The following is a 19,359-nucleotide window of genomic DNA, read 5'->3' as shown; positions in this document are numbered from 1 at the left end:
CCCAGATCACAAAGGTCCTTCAAGATCACATCACAGATTCTGGTCATTAGCTGAAGGGTAAAGGAACCCACTGATAAATTTCAAGCCCAAAGTGATGTGATTTATATTTGTGTTTTATAAAAATTACTCTGCTTTCTGATGTCTTCAACTTACCTTAAAATACTTCAAAAAATATAAGATAACTGGATGGATAGAGGGATGGTTAGATAGGAGCTAAAGAAAAGGTAGCAAATGTTAATTATGGAAACTAGGTGGTAGGCATATGGCTGTTCACTGTGTAAGTCTTCCTACTTTTATGAACATTTGAACTTTTTTCTTAACGTTGGAAAAATTCAGCATATAAAAATCACTCTGGCTGCAGTAGTATGAATGGATTGGATGGATGCAAGACTGGATGTGGGGAGACCAATTTAAGGCTATTGTAATCTTCTTCCAGCCACAATATAGTAACAGTGCCAGAATGGACCTTTTACTATAAACAACTATAAAACTGGCGAAAATATATGAAGCAGTGTTTTTTGTTTTTGTTTTTCAGAAGGTGGAAATAGGCAACACAGGACTGGGTTCCTTAGGCGAAGGGAAGCACATCCAGTAAGTGCCACAATTGTCCTGGCTGTCTGCCTGGAGGTGCTTTTAGAATTGTGGCACAGGAGGCAGAGCCCAGAGGAGGACAGTGGTCTATTTGCTCGAGAGGCAAAGAGCAGAGTTTGAGAGGCCGAGACAGCTGGGGTTTTCAGGGCAGGGTACTGGAGAGAGAGAGGTATGCAGAGAAGGGGCTCCGGAAAGCTGAATAGGGAGTCTCTGAAATCTTTGACTATATACTAAGCTGCTATGTGCCAGTTGAATTTATTGGTAGAGAACAGCTACTACAAAGCTGTGAGCTGCTGGAAATCTCAGTGTTGGGAGACAGAGGCATTCTGACCAGCTGGAATAGAGTGACGTTGATGATACACTGGACATTCAAGTGAGACCTCAGAAAGGCCAGGCATTACGGGTAGGGTTACCTTAGCCCTGGAGTAAGAGCCACTCTAGACCTACCCCAGTCTAGACCTGCAAATCTTATAAACAAGCTTCAAAAGGATCAGGACAAGTGGCTAACTTAACACCTGCCAAAACAAGTCAACACCCATTAAAGGAAGACACCAAAACCCCAGATGTTCCCCAAATGTTTCCCCACATCATTAAAAGTTACAGGACATGAAAAGAAGCAGGAAAACGTGACCCATAATCAAGACGGAGTGGGGGCGTCAATAGAAACAAATTGAGAGAGGACAGATAAGGCAGGAAGGGAACAAAGAACATATGGGATGAACAAAAAACCAACAGCAGGATGGTGGACCTAAACCCAACTGTATCAGTACTTGGACTGAATGAAATGGGCACAGTGTTTTAATGAAAAGACAGAAATTGTCAGAGTGAATAAAAATGCAAGATACTGTAAAGACACAGATTAAAAATAAAGGGATAAATATATTAATACAAAATATATAAAATAGACTTCTATACAAGGAATATTTGCAGAGAGAGATATTTCAGAGATAGAGACGTTTCATATTCCTGGAAGGGTCAATTCATCAAGAAGACAATGATTCTGCATGAGTTTGTACCTAATAAACTTTGAAATACATGAAGGGAAAGCTGTCAAAATTAAATGGAGAAATCAATAAATCCACAGACAGATGAAAATTTTATAGTTCTTTCAATAACTGAAGAGCAAGGGGATGAAAAAAACTAAATATAGATAACATCTGAACACTACCAACCAGAATGTCCTAACTGGTACTTACAGAACACTGTATCCGATAACTGCAGAACACTCATTCTGTTCAGGAGCACCAAGATAGACCACGTGTGGACTGTATTAAAAAAAAAAAAAGTCTCACTAAGTAGCAAAAGATTTAAATCTTGCAGAGTACATTTTTTCTAATAGCAATTGATTTGAAATAGAAACCGGTAACAATACGCTGTCTAGAAAGTCCTTCAAATACTGAAAATTAAATGATACATCTCTCAATAACTTACAATTCAAAAAAACATTACAATAGAAGTGAGAAGTTTTTTAAACAGAAAGATATTAAAAATACATCTCAATTTGCATTATCCATCTAAAGCAGTGCTTAGAAATGTATAGCTTTAAATGCCTATATTAGTAAAGAAGAAAGGTTTACATTCAGTGGTCTGTATTCCCATCTAAGAATCTAGAAAAGCAAAGCAAATTAAATCCAAGGAGAGTAGAAAAAAGAAATAAGAACATAAGTCAGTAGAAGAGAAAATGCAAGAAATAGGTAAAGTTAACAAAGACAAGAGTGGACTCTTTGAAAAGCTTAATAAAGTTAATAAATCTTTAGCAAGACTAATCAAAAAAGAAAAATCGATCAGTATTAGAAACGATGGAGGGTATGCCAACACAAATATTACAGACATTAAAATGATAACGAGACTAGGGCAATAAATTCAGTGACTTAGGAGAAATGGACAAATGCCTTGAAGAGCACAGCTTATTAGAACTGACTCAGAAAGAAAGAAAGGACTGAAGAGGCCTATATTCGCTTTTCAAATGGAATTCAGAAACATAAACCTTCTCTCGCAGAAAACTGGGGGCCTCAGTGATGTCAGAAGTGAATTCTGTCAAACAATTTAGAAAGAAAGAATATCATTTCTAGAAAAAAATCTCTTTTAGATAATAGAGGAGGAAGGGGACATTCCCTAACATATTTTTATGAGGCCAGAATTACCTCAGTACCAAATGCAACAGACAAAAGAACAGTAGTTTTCATCAATCTAGATGTAAAAATTCTCAAATACTAACAAATTAAATCTAGCAATTATTAAAAGAATAATACCTCCTGACCAAGTGGGGTTTATCTAGGAAACACAAGGTTAGTTCACCTTTGGAAAATCAAACAATGTAATTTACCATATTAACAGAAGGAAGGAGAAAAATCATATGATCATCTCAGAAAATGCCACCACCAGTATTCTGTAATATTCATGATAAAAAGCTCTTAGCAAACTAGGAATATGGGGAAACTTCCTCAACCTGAAAAAGGTTATCTACAAAAAAACCACAAAAACTGTAACTGACAACATGCTTAATGGTGAAAGCCTGGATGCTTTTTTTTTTTTTTTTTTTTTCTTTGCGTTACGTGGGCCTCTCACTGTTGTGGCCTCTCCCGTTGCAGAGCACAGGCTCCAGACGTGCAGGCTCAGTGGCCATGGCTCACAGGCCCAGCCGCTCCTTGGCATGTGGGATCTTCCCGGACCGGGACACGAACCCGTGTCCCCTACATTAGCAGGCGGACTCTCAACCACTGCGCCACCAGGGAAGCCCACTGGATGCTTTTTTTCCCTGAGATTAAGAACAAAGTAATCATTCCTCTCTCACCCCTTTTGTTCAACATTATACTGGAAGTACTGGCCAGTACCTTAAGGCAAGTAAAGCATATAAAAGGCAGAAAGATTAGAAAGAAAGCAAAAGCTATTTCTGTTGACAGAAAACATGATTGTCTACTTAGAAGGTCCTAACAAATTGCCGGAAAACCTACTAGAATTAATAAGTGAATATAGCAAGGTCTCAGGATACAAGAATCAATTTTATTCCTATACACAAGCTGCAAGCATGTGGAAAATGAAATTTGAGAAAATATGATTTACAATAGCATTAACAAATTAAAACCCTTAGGAATAAAGATAAGAAAAGATACGGAAGACCTCTGCACTGAAAACTACTGGTTAGTAAAATTAAAGACGATCTAGGTAAGTGATGATGGCCCGTGATCATTTGGTCTGGACTGGAAGATTCAGTATTTTTAAGATGTTGACTTTATCTGCATTCCTCAGATTTATCTATTAAGTGCTGTCCCATTCATAAATGCTAATGGCTTTTTTAAAAACAACTGACAAGATGATTTCAATATTTATATAAATTGCAAAGGACCTATAATAACGAAAACAATCTTGACAAAGAACAAGGTTGGACGACTTACACTACCTGATTTCAAGACTTCCATAAGGCTACAATAAATACAGTGTCATTTTGTCATAAAGATAGATACACAGAACAATTGAATGGAATAGAAAATCCAGAAATATGTGTATATGGTCAATTGCTTTTTGACAAAGCTGCTAAGTAATTCAATGGAGAAAGGATAATTTGTTTTCAGTGAAATACTGGAAAAACTAGATATGTCTTTAAAAAAGAAAAAAAATGAACCTTGACCTTTAGGTCACACTAGACACAAACACTAACTTGAAATGGATCCTAGATCTAAGTAAAAAGATAAAATATAAATGTTTTCTAAAAACACTTCTGCCCTTCATAAATAAGAAGTTGGAAAGAAAACCACACAATGGGAGAAAATTTTCACAATACGTGTATCTGACAAAGGGTTTGTATGGAGGATATACAAGAACTCTTAAATAATAAGATAAACAGTAAACAATACAATAAACAAAAAATAATTAAAATTGGCAAAAGCCTTGAACAGATACTTTGCAAGAGAATATATACAAATAGCCAATGTGCATGTAAAGATGTTTAATATTATTAATCAGCTGGGACATGCAAGCTAAAATTGCAGTGAAATTCTACTACATATGTAGAATAGTAGAATAGCTAAAATCAAAAAGACAGTATCAAGTGTTGCCAAGAGTATAGAGCAACTGATAATGCTCACATGTTGCTCATAGAAACATAAAATGGTATAACCACTTTGGAAAAGCTTGTCAAGTTCTCATAAATGACTTGTATGTCAGCATTCATAGAGCATTGTTCATAGTAGCTTCAAATTGGAAAAACCCAAAGGTCTATCAGCAGGTAAAATAGATAATCAAATTGTGGTATCCAAGTCAAACTTTGGAATACCATTCAGCAGTAAAAACAGAATGAAGTACTAGTGCATTATCAGTGATGCTCAAAAACATTCTGCTGAGGGAAAGAAGCCAGGTACAAAACAGAACATATGGTGAAGTTCTGGAAGAGGCAAAATTAGTCTATAATGTAGAAATCAGGTCGTTGATTTTCTGGGGTGGGAAGAGGAAGAGTTTACTGGGAAAGGCAATGAGAGACCTTTCTGGGAGGTGTTATAAATGTTCTTTATCTTGATTAGGGTGTTTTTTACATGGTGTCAACCTTAGCCAAACCATCAACTTAAATCGTGTGCATTTTATTGTTCGTGACTTGTGTCATGATAAAGTTGATTTTAAAATACCATTAAAGTAGATTTAAGGGGCTTCCCTGATGGCACAGTGGTTGAGAGTCTGCCTGCCGATGCAGGGGACACGGGTTCGTGCCCCGGTCCGGGAGGATCCCACGTGCCACGGAGCGGCTAGGCTCGTGAGCCGTGGCCGCTGAGACTGCGCGTCCGGAGCCTGTGTTCCGCAACGGGAGAGGCCACAACAGTGAGAGGCCTGCGTACTGCAAAAAAAAAAAAAAAAAAAAAAAAGATTTAAAAGAGTTTTCTGCTTCTGGTTGAGATGGAGTAACAAATACCAGATTTACCCTACCCTCCCACCTGAAACAACAACAAAACCCAAAACAGACAATATATGTAAAACAACGGTTTTCAAGACACTGGACGTCAGGCAGTAAAGGACAGTGATCCCTGAGAACCAGGAAATAAACTAAATAAGCTCCATAATTGTTCCAGTTTACTGGCTTAAGAGAATTCTTGGGCCACGGCACAAGGAGGGGGAACGCAGGCAGAGCCCTGTGGTCCCCCTGGGTTTAGAAGATGAAGCTAAGAGTCTGCAAAAACTAAGGTGGCTGAAGTATGCAGGACAGAGTACTGGAGAGGAGAGAATTTCATAGAAAGAGAAGACCTCAAAAAATGGAAGGATTGGAACACTCAATTTATTAGGATGTCAGAAGACAGGTAGTATTAAGAAAAGGAGGTTGTCATGAGAAGAAAGGAAGAGAATATGGGGCAGATACGAGTTTGGTTTGATCGTAGGAAGCTGGGAGTCTTCCTGCCTCATTCCTAGCTTCTCTGAAGCAGGGGGCAGGGTTAACTGCTGGCGGCCAGGGGATGGGTGGCAGAGTCCTGTCTGGAGAGTCAGGGAGGTTCAAGATGGTGGTTGCAGGGAATTGGGGAGTGAGTGGACCAGAGAACTGACGTAGATGATAGGTAGCATGGAGGTCCTTTTTGAAGCTGGCGATGACGAATCCATATTGATGTCAGTCTGTCGCATCGTATGACTTTTCTGTAGCCATGATTGACTGCTCTTACCCAGGTATGGAGAAAGGGAGTATCTGAGGTCATCTGGGCTGAGGGGTTTGCTCTCTGTATGGTAAAAGGATGCAAGAGAGTTTAGGGTAGCAGCAAGAACATCACTAAATGGTTTACTGATGGATCATGAAATCTAAGGTAGATTAGGAGGGAAGGGGAAGCCTAACAGACTGAGATAAAATGGGGGCGGTCAGTGGACTGGATGTTCCGAAGAGGTTAGTATTGTTTATCGTGGGAGGAGTGAGACAAGTCAACTGATCTGAGAGGAGGTTGTGGTCAGAGAGTAGAAAGCTTGAATTCATGATTAGGGGGGGTAGAATTTGGGGATCAACAGTCGTGGAGATTAATATGTCAAGGGATTGAAAAGCCAGGTGTTGGCAGGGTCAACCAAGGGCTACTGGAGTCCCCCAGGAAGAGGGTAGGACTTGGGGTGAGGAGGAAGGCTGGGAGCTGGGAGCCTAAGACTTCAGTCTAGGGGGCAAGTAGGAGACAACAGGGAGGAAGGGGAGAAGGTCACATAGCCTACTGGCACTGTTCTGAAAGGAGTAGGGTTTTTTGTTTATTTGATTTTTACAGCAGGATGAGGGAGTGTTGGTCTAGATGTGAAGAGGAACAGAAAAGCAAGGAGGCTGTCAACGCCACCTTGAGGCCCTGAGGTAGGTGGGGTCTGGAAGGGCTACAAGGGAAGCAAAGCAGTAAGCTTGAGGATGACCCAGGTTTCCATCAAAGCAAGGAGAAGGGCCGGGGGTGGGGGAGGGTCCCTTTGAAAAGGTTGAGGATACAGGAGAATGTACCCTCTGGAGCAGCAATTCCAGAGTGAAGAGTGAGAGGGGGCTGAGTCAGTGATGGGGAAGTTCAGAGGACCTCAGGATGACGACACACTGGGCAATGGGGACTGGGCCTTGGACGTGTGCCTTGCGCTTTGCTTGGTGACTGCCGGCATCAGTGAAGAGAGCCGAGGCTTAGTGGTGGTGAGGTCTAACGATGGGGCAGGGTCCTCAGCTAACGGAGACCCTGGCTCACTTGGTCTGGGGCGATGTTGTCCAGCCCCTGTGGTCTGGGCTCACCTGGCCTGAGATGTGTGCCAGAAGCTTCAGTCTCTGCAGAGACAGCCTAGGGGTGCTGGTAACTCCAGCGGGTGTATCCACAGCCGAGGGTTGTGGCAGTGCTGCGGCTGGGATCCCTGAGTGCTGCCCCGCCTGCGGTGGCTCCTTTGGCCCAGGGGATTCCTAGTTGCTGTGGTTATTGGTCTCCACATGTCGTAGTGGGAAGAGCTCAAGTTCAGAGGTCAGAGTCCTGGCGACGTGACTTTCATCAGTATACTTCACTTCTCCAAGTCAGGGTCTTCTCGCTGCTAAAGTTGACGGCCCCATTGCCATGTAGTTTTTCTTTTCTTTTTTTTTAAATAAGTTTATTTATTTATTTATTTATTTTTGGCTGTGCTGGGTCTGTGGACTCTAGAGCGCAGGCTCAGTAGCTGCGGTGCACGGGCTTAGTTGCTCCGCGGCATGTTGGATCTTCCCGGACCAGGGCTCGAACCCGTGTCCCCTGCATTGGCAGGCGGATTCTTAACCACTGCGCCACCAGGGAAGTCCCCATGTGGTTTCTCTTACAATGCTGTCCTGAGAACCAAGGAGAGAAATGGATGGGAAGGGACCTTGTAGACTGTGAAGACCTTTGCAAATGTGAGGTGTGGTCAGCATTGGCTGTTCCTGTGAACAAGGAACAAGGCTGTTCCTGTGAATTTGAAAAGCCTTCTTGTTTGCAGTCTGAATATTCACGTGCCAGCTGTTGTCTCCAGGGCCCCGCCCTGGAGGACCTGGAGTGACACTTGAAGACCTAACCTAATTTCTCTAAGTCTGATTGTCATAAGAGTTTGTTTTGGATTCAGGGATAAAATATTAATCCACTCAGAACTAGATCATTCCCTTGAAATTCTGCTTAAAATAAATCTTGGTTTAAGTTTTCTGCCGGCACCTTCAGAGCCTCCAAGCGTTTGGGGCTTTTCGGCTTCTGAGTCTGGGAGGCTTTCACTGAATCTGAAGGATTCTAATCCAGTGGGTGATGACACGCCGCCTGCCCAGAGGTGTGCTGTTCCCAGAGGCCTACCTGTCCTTGAATCATATGCCGGTACTTACAGATAGGCTTACGGAGACATACGGAGGAACTCCAGGGCACTCCCTGTGTGCACGCCAGCACCTGCACCCTCTCCCCTCCGGCTCTCAGTCAAGTGTACTTGAGCATAATCTGTACCGAGCCGTGTGCCCTGGGAGAGCAGTGGAGGGCTGGCAGGTCAGAGAGGGCTCTCCTGAGGAAGCCGGACTCAGGTGGGGCGTTGAAGGAAGGGCGTTTGTAAGGATGTCAAGAAAGGAGGATGCATCCCAGACCCCAGAAGCGGCGAGGGGAGCAGGGCCTGGTGTGGCACGCACGTCAGGAGCCAGTGAGTTGGCCAGTGGGGCCGTCGTGGTGCTGTGTGCTGTCTGGGGGTCGTGAGGCAGAAGGAAGTGCCTGGGGACGGAGGCGGGGTTTTGTCTTTAGTTCATGGGAGCTGTGGAGGCGTTTGAGCGGCAAGGTGATGGAGGCGGGCCGGGGCTGGAAGGTAAAGCTGTGCCTCTCTGGGCCGAGCAGAGTGAGGAGAGCTCTGGGGCTGGGGGCTGTGGCAGAGGGAGCGGGGTGTGAGGGGGTGGGAGTTCCGGCTGGGGTGGGAATGAAGGAGACCTCGTGGAAGAGGGTCGAGGGTCAGCGTCTCTCAGATGAGGAGAGAGCTGCGGATTTGTCAGCTCTGGGGTATGGATCACGTGAGGGAATTTTTCTTCATTACTTATTGTTGTTAATATGTCAGTTGTCTATAGATCTATGCCCGGCGCTGAGCTAGGTGCCTGTATAAAGTTTATTTCGTTCAATCTTCTCAGCTACTTTAGTTGCTGTGTCTTTTGCCTCAGTTTTACAGATGAGGGAAGCAATGTTCAGAGAGGGTTTGTTTTTCTCAAAGCCACACAGCTAGTAAGGAAGGAATTCCGGGTAAGCGAGGGATGAAATCTGGATCTGCTCGACTCCAGAGCCCAGGCTGCTTTCTCATCAGTTGGAAGCTCTTTCTGTGTGTGATGAGGGGGTGCCCCTGGGGGATCCCATCTATCCGACTGGCTCTGTGCTGATACATCCTGAGCTGTCCCATTTTCATGCTCTGCCAGTTTCTTTCTCTTCCCCCAAATTAATTACTCAAAGTAAAGGGGAATCGTGGAATATGGAGACTTCAGAGAAATTGGGGTTTTTTACCTCTTAAAACTCCTGTGAACAAGTCCCCGTCTATCTCAAGAGGTCCTCTGGGATTCTGTTACTGGCGGGGGGGGGGGGGATCTCTCTAAGTCCCTGAGTCTCCCCTATAATAGGATGCTCTTCCCTTGTTCTCAAGTAAGTCTGATGGTTCAGAAAGGGCACTTCACCCATCCTGTCCTTCAAGGAGAAGCTCCTCAGAGGGAGGACCCCATCTCCCTTAGTGCCTCTCTCCAGGTGGTCTGCCTTTGACGTGACCACTGAGAGGGATTTGGGCTGGAATTCCTACAGGGATTGCTTTGAGGACTTCCCAGCTGGTGGGCTCTGTTGCAGCTTTTTCCATGGGCCAGGGTGGCTCATCTGTGGTCAGATCCCCCAGCTGCCCTTTGAATAGATGGTGCAGCCCTTTGTCCATCTCAGGCTCTTTAACCAGGCCCTTAGCAGTGAACTGTTTTGGTGCAGAAGCAGGACAGGACCTGGGCTCGCTGGTCTCTTCCCACATGTTAACTTTGAATGGTTCTGCCACCCTCCCAAGTCAGACTTCAGATACACATTTTTCTCATTTTTCTTTAAAAACCAGAATCTGACAAGTCAGATGACTTCTTAAGGAGCAGTATTTGAAGCTGTCATGAGAAGATGTGATAGAGTTGTCAGGGCTCACTTGATTGATACATTTCACTTGGAGAAAGTGATGTCAGGCAAGAGGCCCATGTTTTTGAAGAACACCTCTTAAAACATGTTTTTTAGAAAACAGATTGAAACAAGAAGTCTGTAACTTTTAGCATACAACCCGCATTCTTATCATTTGGGGAAGTGCCTTTGGTAGCCATGGAAACTAACTCTTCAAAGAAAGAACAGCTCTTCTGTCCTCAGACAAGGGGATGTGGTGAAAGGAAAGTGTATTTCATTCTAAGAGGCTTTTTCTCCATGGATGACTTCTTAGACTTGTCCAGGACTCTGACTGGCTTAGTTTTTGTTTTTTGCTTGTGACAACGATGGGTGCGGTTTTAGGTGAAAGAAAGTTACAGGTACGTCCCATGCAGAGCCCACAATCATGTCTTTGACATGATCATCATTAACGTAAGGCCTGAGCCTATGAAACTATGTATTTAATTCAGCCTAATCTTATCGAGCAAATACTAATGACCAGGATTTGTGATAAGGAACCAACATACAAAGATAAGACAGACACAGCCCCTCTGTCACAGAGCTTACAGTCTGGCGTGTAAGAGGGAATATTAAATAACAAATTGCACGGCAAATTGGAGAACTGTCTTTGTAGGCTGACCCAGCTGAGTGGGGTGGTATTTGGAAGAGTAGTGAGTTGAGCCTCACTTCGGGAACAGCCTGGAGCTGAAAGAGTTCTCCGTGCCTTGGAGAAAATGAGGGAACTTCAGGATGGCCGGAGCACAGGGTTCAAGCCAGGGGAATGGTCAGAAAGGACTGGGAGAGAGAAAAGAAGACCGGACAGATCAGGCATTTGTTCTCTCCGTCCATACCCCCCTTCCTCTTGGGCAGCATAAGTGCCACCCTGTCCCTGAGCTTTGGTGTGTTCAGGCTGCCCTGCTGTCGTTCACAGAAGATAACTCACCCTAGTTATTAAAAGCTAGGAAACACCTACTTTGAAAATGGTTCATCTTCCCAAAAGACGGCAGCTCTTTTCTATATAAAGCATCTTCACAGACGTTCATGTCAATAAAAGGAGCGAAGGACATGAAAAGGGGAGGATTGCTTTGAGAAAATCTCTTAATATTCCCCAACCGTCACAAACAGAAAAATTAGAAGGCACAGGATCCCTTCACACAAGGATTCCCCGTGGAGTTTGTTTCAGGAATGAGCTCCCAAAGAAGAGTCATAATGTAGTCGGGCGATGGGAAGTGTGACTGTTAAACATTGTTCTCGACCTGCTTGCTGTGTAAACAGGGGTCCTCCATTTGCTCTTGTCTCTGGCTCGCCGGTGGCCCCCCTTCACTTCTTGGTGGCCAGCGCCTAACTTCCGTTAAAAGAGCACTGTCATCCATTAGCCCTCTTCCCCTCCGTGGGCGTTGCCTGCAAGGGAGCAGGTCTTATCGATGGGGTGCTGCAGTCCAAAGCCCTCCCCCCGATTCTGGCCTATTTATTTCATGCAGAGGGAACCCATTTTGGCTGCCCCTGGCTTTTTGTGGTTGAGGGAAAACTGGAACAAAGCCAATGATTTTGATGAACTCTGAACTAAACCAGTACCAACCATTTAAAATTTTTGTGTGTGTGAAGCGTCACACACTGTTGTTGATTTTTTTAAAAATAAAACACCCAGTTTCCTCAGACTCAGACTGAACTTATGTGCTTTCCAAAACACTAAATTTAAGCAAAAATGTTTTTGAACCAAACCGCTCTTTCATCCTGTTTTATTTCCTTTATGTCTGTGTAGGGGAAATAATTTAGGTCTAAAGAAGACTGGCCTCTGCTGATAAAGATCAGTGGCTTATTTCTTCCACTTCCCCCTCCTCTTAGCCTTTTTGTGGGGCGTTGGCTTTCTTTTCTGATGAATGTCCGAGTCTTTCTGTAGAAGTCTGAGCCCTAATGATCCCCTTGGCCTTGCTCACTGGAGGCTTTCGGGCTTGTTTGTGTTTGTTTTCTCTGTGCTGTGTGTATAAATTTCAAAGCATTTAGCGTGTCTAAATTTTATTTGTGTGGGTTTGGTTAAAATAAGCAGTACTACAACCCAAGAAGAAGCTCCGTCTCTGAATCAACACGGTTTCCAGTGGCCCATTTATTTTATGGGGCATTTGAGAAATAACAGATTCCAGAGCAGACCGTGCGTCGTCCTTCTGCATTGGTGGCAGTCACGTTTGACCTGCGCTGCCGTTCCAGGGCGATGGTTAGCTTCAGGCTAAGTGCTCTCTCTCCAGGAGTGTTGACTGAGCCAGGGCTCCCAGAGCTGGGGATGGCAGGGCCTGTAAACCCTGGTCAGTGTCAGGGCTCAGGGAGCTGTCTGCAGAGCGTGAGGCACATGCCTGGCTCCTGGGGCGGGGGAAGTTATGTAGGGGCTCCCGGGAGGGAGGCTGGCTGGTTTTGGGGAGTGAAGGTCAGCCTGTGGGGAGACGAGCAGAAAGGGTGCTGTCACCTTTCTCTAAGCCCGAGTTGGGGCTCTGGAAGAAAATCAGGATGCAAGGGTAAACGGTGCTTTCTGCCCTGCCCCTCCCTTCCTGGTCCTGACTAGTGAGTGTCCAGCCTACGCATCTGCTGAGCCAGGAGGCGGAGGGATCGGGAATCCTTTGAAAAGAGCCCTGGGTTTGGAGCCTGGTTCAGAGCCCTTTGTCCTGTTTACCCAGCATGTGACGTGGGAGCAGTAATGTCACCTTGTTGAACCTCGGTTTGGGCCTTTGTGAGACGGGAGTGAAAATCCTGGTCCTGCCTGTGCCTTAGGAGGCAGTGAGGCCTGTGGGCAGCGAATGTAAAGACACTCTGAGGGCTCCAAACACACATCCCGATACCAAAGGGGTTCGCTCCGTTCCTGCCGGGGGAAGAGGGCCATGGCCTGACGCGCTCCCCCGCGGGAAACCAAGTCAGCCCGCAGCCGTGCAGACGCAGACCCTCTGGAGCTGCTGGAGGTTGGCCGGGGCCCACGGCCAACGTGCTCGTGGGTGGGAGGCTGCTCAGGGCGGTGAGGGCTCAGGCTGCGCCTGTCTCGGAGCTTCCGCTTGTCCTCTTCTTTGTGTCACTCCATCTGTGTGAGCCCCGTGGAGGCAGGGAGGGAGCCGGGGGCAGCACCGTTGCTCTGCAGGCAGCACCCCTTGTGACCCTTTCTTCTGAATGCTCTCAGCCCTTCTGCTTCTCGGCTGCCAGCACTAAGAGAGGGCTCCAGGCTGCTGCCCAGGGACAGGAACAGAAAATGAATAAGGGACCACTTCACAGCAGCTGGGTGTCCTGCCTCCCTCTGAGCCATTGAGGAGCCTGGGGAGACTCGAGTTACTGCTACGGTCAAACGCAGCGCAGGGCAAGTGCTGTCCTGAGCGGGGACAGGGTGATGAGGTGGGGCCTGGGGAAGGCAGACGGCAAGGTCTTCACCACGTCCTGTGCGCCAGTTTCTCCACCGAGGGCTTAGTCCTTCTACCAAAGGTCCCTGTGGTACCCCTCGAGGGACTTGCTGCTTCCAAGGCTCCCAGTTCCCATTTTTGGTGGACTTGGACTATTAGAAATTTTTTCCTTCTGTTGTGCTGAAAGCAATCTTCTGAAACGTCCATCTACTTCCTGGGGCACACAGCGGGTCTGCTTCCTCTTTTCCATGGCAGCCCTTTCAGAGGTTGAGGACCAGGGACGTGGCTCTTCTGTGACATCTCTTTTCCATCTGACCTCCTGTTTGCCCTTCCTCTGCCCCCTGCCCACCCTGCCTTCTTTCCTGAACATTTAGGCAGGTAATGTTCACCTGGTAGGTGGTGTATCACCTGGCCCTGCAGGAAGGTCCACATTAGCTGAGAAGACAATGGTGGATGTGCCAGACCTAGGGGACCACGTGGAAAGGGTGGAGGTGAAAATGACTAGACTGCATTGTGGAGGGTGGTTGGAGGGGCAACAGTGTCAGGCTTCATAGTTGCTTTTCCAAATGGTGTAAGAAAGGTGGGAATTGTATCAGGACTCTGTTATTTTTTTACTCGCATTTTTATTGATGTTAAATCTAGTCCATCCCCCAGGGTTTACTGAATACCTTCTGACCTCCTCACCAGATTTTCTCCTTACATGATCTCATCTTCACACATCACGCCTAGAAAACAAAGCTGATGGTGACTCTCTCTTATCAAACTACTGTTGGCTCCCCATTGCCTACAGGGAAGCACGTCCCTTAGTTTGGGATTTAAGGCCCTTCCTGGACTGACTATAAGCTGATTTTTTTTTTTTTAATCCTTATCTATTCCTATGTTTACTCTCTTCCTCCTCGGCCTCCTGTGTGCCCACGTGGAGGTCCTTAGGAGGGTGGATTTAGGAGCTGGATGGGCTTGTGTGACCAACTTCCCTGACCTCAGTTTCTGTGTAATGAGGGTGATGCCGTCCTTGCCTCACCGTTCACACTCTCCAGTGAGGATGACGTGTAAGGAATTGTGCTGGGCTCTGTTGAGGACACCGCTGAGGAGGCTGCAGGGAGAAGGCACGCGTGCAGATCCATGACTCCTGTCCATGAGGAGAGCGCTCTGGTGACTCCAAGGAGGGCAGAGCTCTTTGGCTGGGGTAGCCAGGGAAAGCTGGGTCTCGACAGGTGAGCTGGAATTGAAAGACGGGAGAAGGCTGCTCAGGTGGACAGAGTTCTGTGGACGAAGGCTCACGGGGTTGGCGAAGCAAAGAGGAGTGTAGCCAGAGCGCAAGGTGTGCATTTATGAGAAGGGGAGGTAAAGCTGGAATAGCAGGTCGGGGAAGGCTGGACGGCCTTGAGTGCCGGGCCAGGGTGTTTGACCTTGATTCCTGAGGGCAGCGGTGAGGAGCCCTGAGGCATTCTGAGCAGGACGACACCATGGGGGAGTCCAGGTGTGCAGTGCTGGTGACCAGCTGAGAGGGAGGCAGGCCCTGAGGAAATGCTCCAGCTCCAGCCCCTCCAGCTGCCTCGATGGGTGAGGTGTGTGCAGCCTGGCCAGCGTGAGACCCTGGGGAGTTGTCAGGTCCAGCTGGCAGGGAGATTCCTCCCTGAGAAATCGTACCTTACAGGACATAGACCTGGAGGGAATCTAACAACCTGAGACAGAAACTCTACCCCGTAAGCCTGGAAGTCACTAGGGGAAATGGCAGGCTGGTGGTAGAGGCTGTTCCTGATGCTATCCACAGGCTCAGACGCATTCGTTTCAGGCTTCAGGCCAATCCCAGGAACCGTGGGCTTTCTGTCCTGGTGCTTTCTGGCCTCTTTAAGGAGTAGGGCTCGTTTTGTTGTGTGTTATGTCTTTTTGTACCTCGTCTCCTTGTGTGCCTGCTTGAAGAGGGGCTCTCTCGGAGGAGAGAGATGTGGAGAGAAAGAAATGGACAGCATTGTCCATTCCCACAAGGAGCCTGCAGTCTACCTGGCAAGCGGAAATGAATGTAAAACAACATAAGTTTGCATTTGATTAGAGCGGTTACGTTTTCCAAACACTTTAACAAATTTTTTATTTGGAAGTAATTTCAAATATACAGAAAAGTTGCAAGAATAAGAATATCTTAGTAAGCAATCCAGGTACCCTTTACTCCAATTCACTTAATATTCTATTAATATTTTATCTTGTTTGCTCTTTAATCTGTCTATAGGGCGTGTGGACTGGTTTGTTAAAATAGTTTAAAATTCCTTACTGTTTTTAGTGATTCGGGGGCTCACATTATCCCAGATTTGGCCCGTGAGGTGCTTCTCATGCCCCCATCATGTTTGTTTTGTTTTGTTTTTTAAGCACTTTCTTACTCTCTTAGTCCCGTGTCTACCCTGCCCCAGCCCTGGAATCAGCCATTTCTCCAAAGACTACTGGTCCTTTTAATGGGAAATGGTAATAGAGACTGAGATCTGGGGGCCAGGTGTGCTCCTGACTACTGGGTCTGGGGGCATCTTTGTTTCTAGATCTTTCCAACAGAGCTAGGAGGTATATGCATTTACATACCCGTGCCTGCCTTTATACATGTAGTCATATGCATACATCTTTAGAAATCATGAGTTCACATCAGTATCCCAGTTGCAGTCCATCCCCAGAGGGCTCTTTCTAATGGTCCCCTTCCCGTCTTTCTATATCCGTCCTTCCACAGGGAGAACACTGGCTCCCAACTGCATTTACGCATTAACTCATTTGTGAAATCCTGTAATACGTCTAAAATAGTTTCAGCACGGTTTCATCCCTATCACTACAAAAAACCAAACTGACTAAAAAGAGTTGAGCATTTGTCTGTGGTTCTGCCCTTACCCCAGGCCTGTCCAGGATGGAGAGGATGCAGTCAGATGTTCATGAACTACTTGAACTAGTTTTGTCTTTCCCCTTCAGGGTGGTTATGGTATTCATTTGAAGTACAGTCGGATTCATTTGTTTCAGTTCACTTCCACTTCCGGGGTATTTTCCCTCCTTCCTGTCCCTGTTGATTTAATTAAAATTTTAATGTGTAAAACGTTAACATGATTCTAAAAGTCAAAATTATAGAAAAAGTGTCACTCCTACTTCATCCCCTCTGCTCCCTTTGTCCTCATCCTTTATTTTGTGCTTTATCTTTCAGACACATCCTACAGTAGTGTTTGTTTCCTTATTTCCTCCTCTTTTGCATCCAAAGGGTAGCACAATATATGCGCTTTTTTGTCCAAGCACTTCTTAAAATCTTTTTTCTTGTTTTTTCCCCTTCTGATCTGGAACAGGTAGGCTTCTATCACATGTGGGTTGTCAGATTTCTAAGTCACTTGTGAAAGTCTGACGGTTTCTACCAATAGCTTTGTTACATTAACTTTTATAATAGTGACTTATTTAATCCCTTAGTGATAGGCTTCTGGAATGATAAATTCTTAAGTGAAATGGAAAACTCTTTTTTTCATCGTCCACTGAGGTTGATAAAGATGATTCAGTGGACTCAGGTGAGATTTCCTGGGATGCAAGGTTTGTTGTGACGGGAATGACTTGTTTTCCACTGAGCAGATAGTGGTACAGGGTTGATGGCGCACTTGCTGGCCTATCAGGGTCGCGCTGAGCCCACTTTGATCCCATGTGTCCTTTTGTGCTTCCCTCTATTCCACTGGCATCACGCAGCTTAGAGACCATTCATAGCGGTTTGCAATTTTTCTCCTTTTGGTACTTGAGAAACCTCCTCCAATTGCCTTTTATTCTTCCCAGATTCAACAACTAAATGTTATACATTTGAACTTCACAACTGTACAGTGCTTTGTGATGTTCACAATAGCATCTTATTGAATGTCTGACTTAATCCCTGTGAGACAGGAGAACAGGTAGCATGTCTGTTTTGCAGGTGAAGAAACTGAAGCTCAGAAAAGGAAAGTGACAGAGTGGGGACTAGAGTCCAGGTCTTCTGACTTAGAGCCCAGAGTGGTCTGGGAGGACCGATGGGACAGCTGAGTTTATCACAAAGAGCCCACCTCCCTTCACTTCCGCCATGTCTCAGAGCCAGCAGAAGGAGATGTATGCCTTGTCAATCTCAGTTCTGTCCAAATCAGTAAATGTTACGCACCTGCTAAGTATTAGGCCATTCAGAACTGTCTAAAATCAGTTCTGAGCGTTTATATTAACAGTTTTGTTACATGAACAGTTATAATAGTGATAACTATTTAAAATAAATGGGCTACAAGCCAGGACTTTGCAGCGTTTTTTTGTTTTAAACATTTAAAAAAATTATTTCTTTGGCTGCATCGGGTCTTAGTTGTGACACGTGGGATCTTTCGCTGTGGCATGTGGGCTCTTCGTTGCAGCATGTGGGCTCCAGAGCATGCGGGCTCAGTAGTTGCGGTGTGCAGGCTGTCTAGTTGTTCACTTGGGCTCTAGAGTGTGTGGGCTTAGTTGCCCTGTGGCATGTGGGATCTTAGTTCTCTGACCAGGGCTCGAACCCACATCCGCTGCACTGGAAGGCAGATTCCTAACCACTGAACCACCAGGGAAGTCCCATCGGCAGTGTTTTGTATTCTCAGAAATTTTAGTCACAGTAGGATTTTACCTATGCACGCTTTGCTGTGTCCCAACAACCAAGAATGTGCAACAGTGATGCAGCTTTTTAGAGAGAGGGGTTTTGGATTTCTAATGTAAAAAAACTTAATGAAATATGATATTAAAGCAAAATCCCCTGTGAAACTTAAGGGTGACTCTCTTGCTATCGTAGTAATTTTCTTTTTCAAGAACTCAGATGATATATGTAACCAAAATAAGAATACCCTGCTTGTATATAATCATGTGAATTGAACACTCTCAGTTCAGAGTCAAAATATGCAGAAAGATTTGTGCTGGGATACTTTTGGTGAACAATAGAATTGAAGGCCCACAGACTTGGTCTTTAGAGTGTATTTAAGAGAATAGATTACATGATGCATTTTCATATTGACACGTGACACTCCAAGGCCTCCACTGGTTCAAGAATGAGATTCTGGTCCAGGTGTGATATTTTCAAAGCTCAGATTCATTTGGTGGACCTACCCCGGACTGAGTTATGCGTGGCCGGTATCTCCGGAAGCCAAGGCTGAGAAGCCCCACGTCATTCTCGGTGTGGTTTGCGCGAGCAGCAAGATGCTGCCTGCAAAGGCCTTTCTGTTTCGAGAGGGAAGGTGTTCTCCCCAGGAGGAAGGTCCTGGGCTGAGAGCGCAGGAAGCTTCTCTGGTCCTTGATGGGCTTCGGCTCCCCACGCGAACTCCCTGGAGTCAGCTCCCCCGCGAGCCGGGCTCAGGATGCCCCACAGCCTCGCCGCCTCCTCACTTGCCAGTGGGTGAAGGTGGGACAGACCAGCCCTAACAGAGCCAAGGACAGATCCCAGGGCATCTGAAAACTGGGTGATGTGGTCGAAGGGCGATGAGGTTGTCCTTTCTCACGGGGCCGGGGGAGAGGGTGGCAGCTTGGTGAGGATTCTGGTTTCTTACCTGAAGCATTAGTGTCACTGGGTGTTCAAGTGTCGGTTCAGCCCATCGACAGTCCGGAGTTGGGGGGTGGGGAGAGATAGTAGAGGCTGGCTTTTTAGGTAAGCAGGTCACCTCCCCTTCGTCGCTTGGCTTGGGCTGGGTTGGGTTAATGAGGTCCCTGCAAGGGAGATGTGCCGGCTTTGGGCTGGAAGGAAGGCAGACGTAGAGTCCGTCCGCGTTCAGGGGTCTGTGTGCAGAAGCTGCACTGCCTGTCATCTCATCCGCTTTCTTAGCTGCTTTTTAATCATACTTCCTAAATCCATAACACACACAACTTGGCTCCTT

The 19,359-nt window shown here is 46.0% G+C and overlaps 1 protein-coding gene across 1 annotated transcript in view; it reads left to right on the top strand.

The window, feature by feature from the left end:
- CACNA1D (calcium voltage-gated channel subunit alpha1 D) overlaps nt 1-19,359 on the top strand; it is a 320,553-nt gene that overhangs the window by 193,078 nt on the left and 108,116 nt on the right. The gene's annotated exons all lie outside the window — the stretch shown is intronic.

Source organism: Leucopleurus acutus, assembly GCF_964270905.1.
Source record: "Leucopleurus acutus genome assembly, chromosome: 10".
NCBI classification, from domain to species: Eukaryota; Metazoa; Chordata; class Mammalia; order Artiodactyla; family Delphinidae; genus Leucopleurus; species Leucopleurus acutus.
The sequence above is the reverse complement of the archived record's forward strand: the minus strand, read 5'-3'. Positions and strand labels throughout refer to the sequence as shown.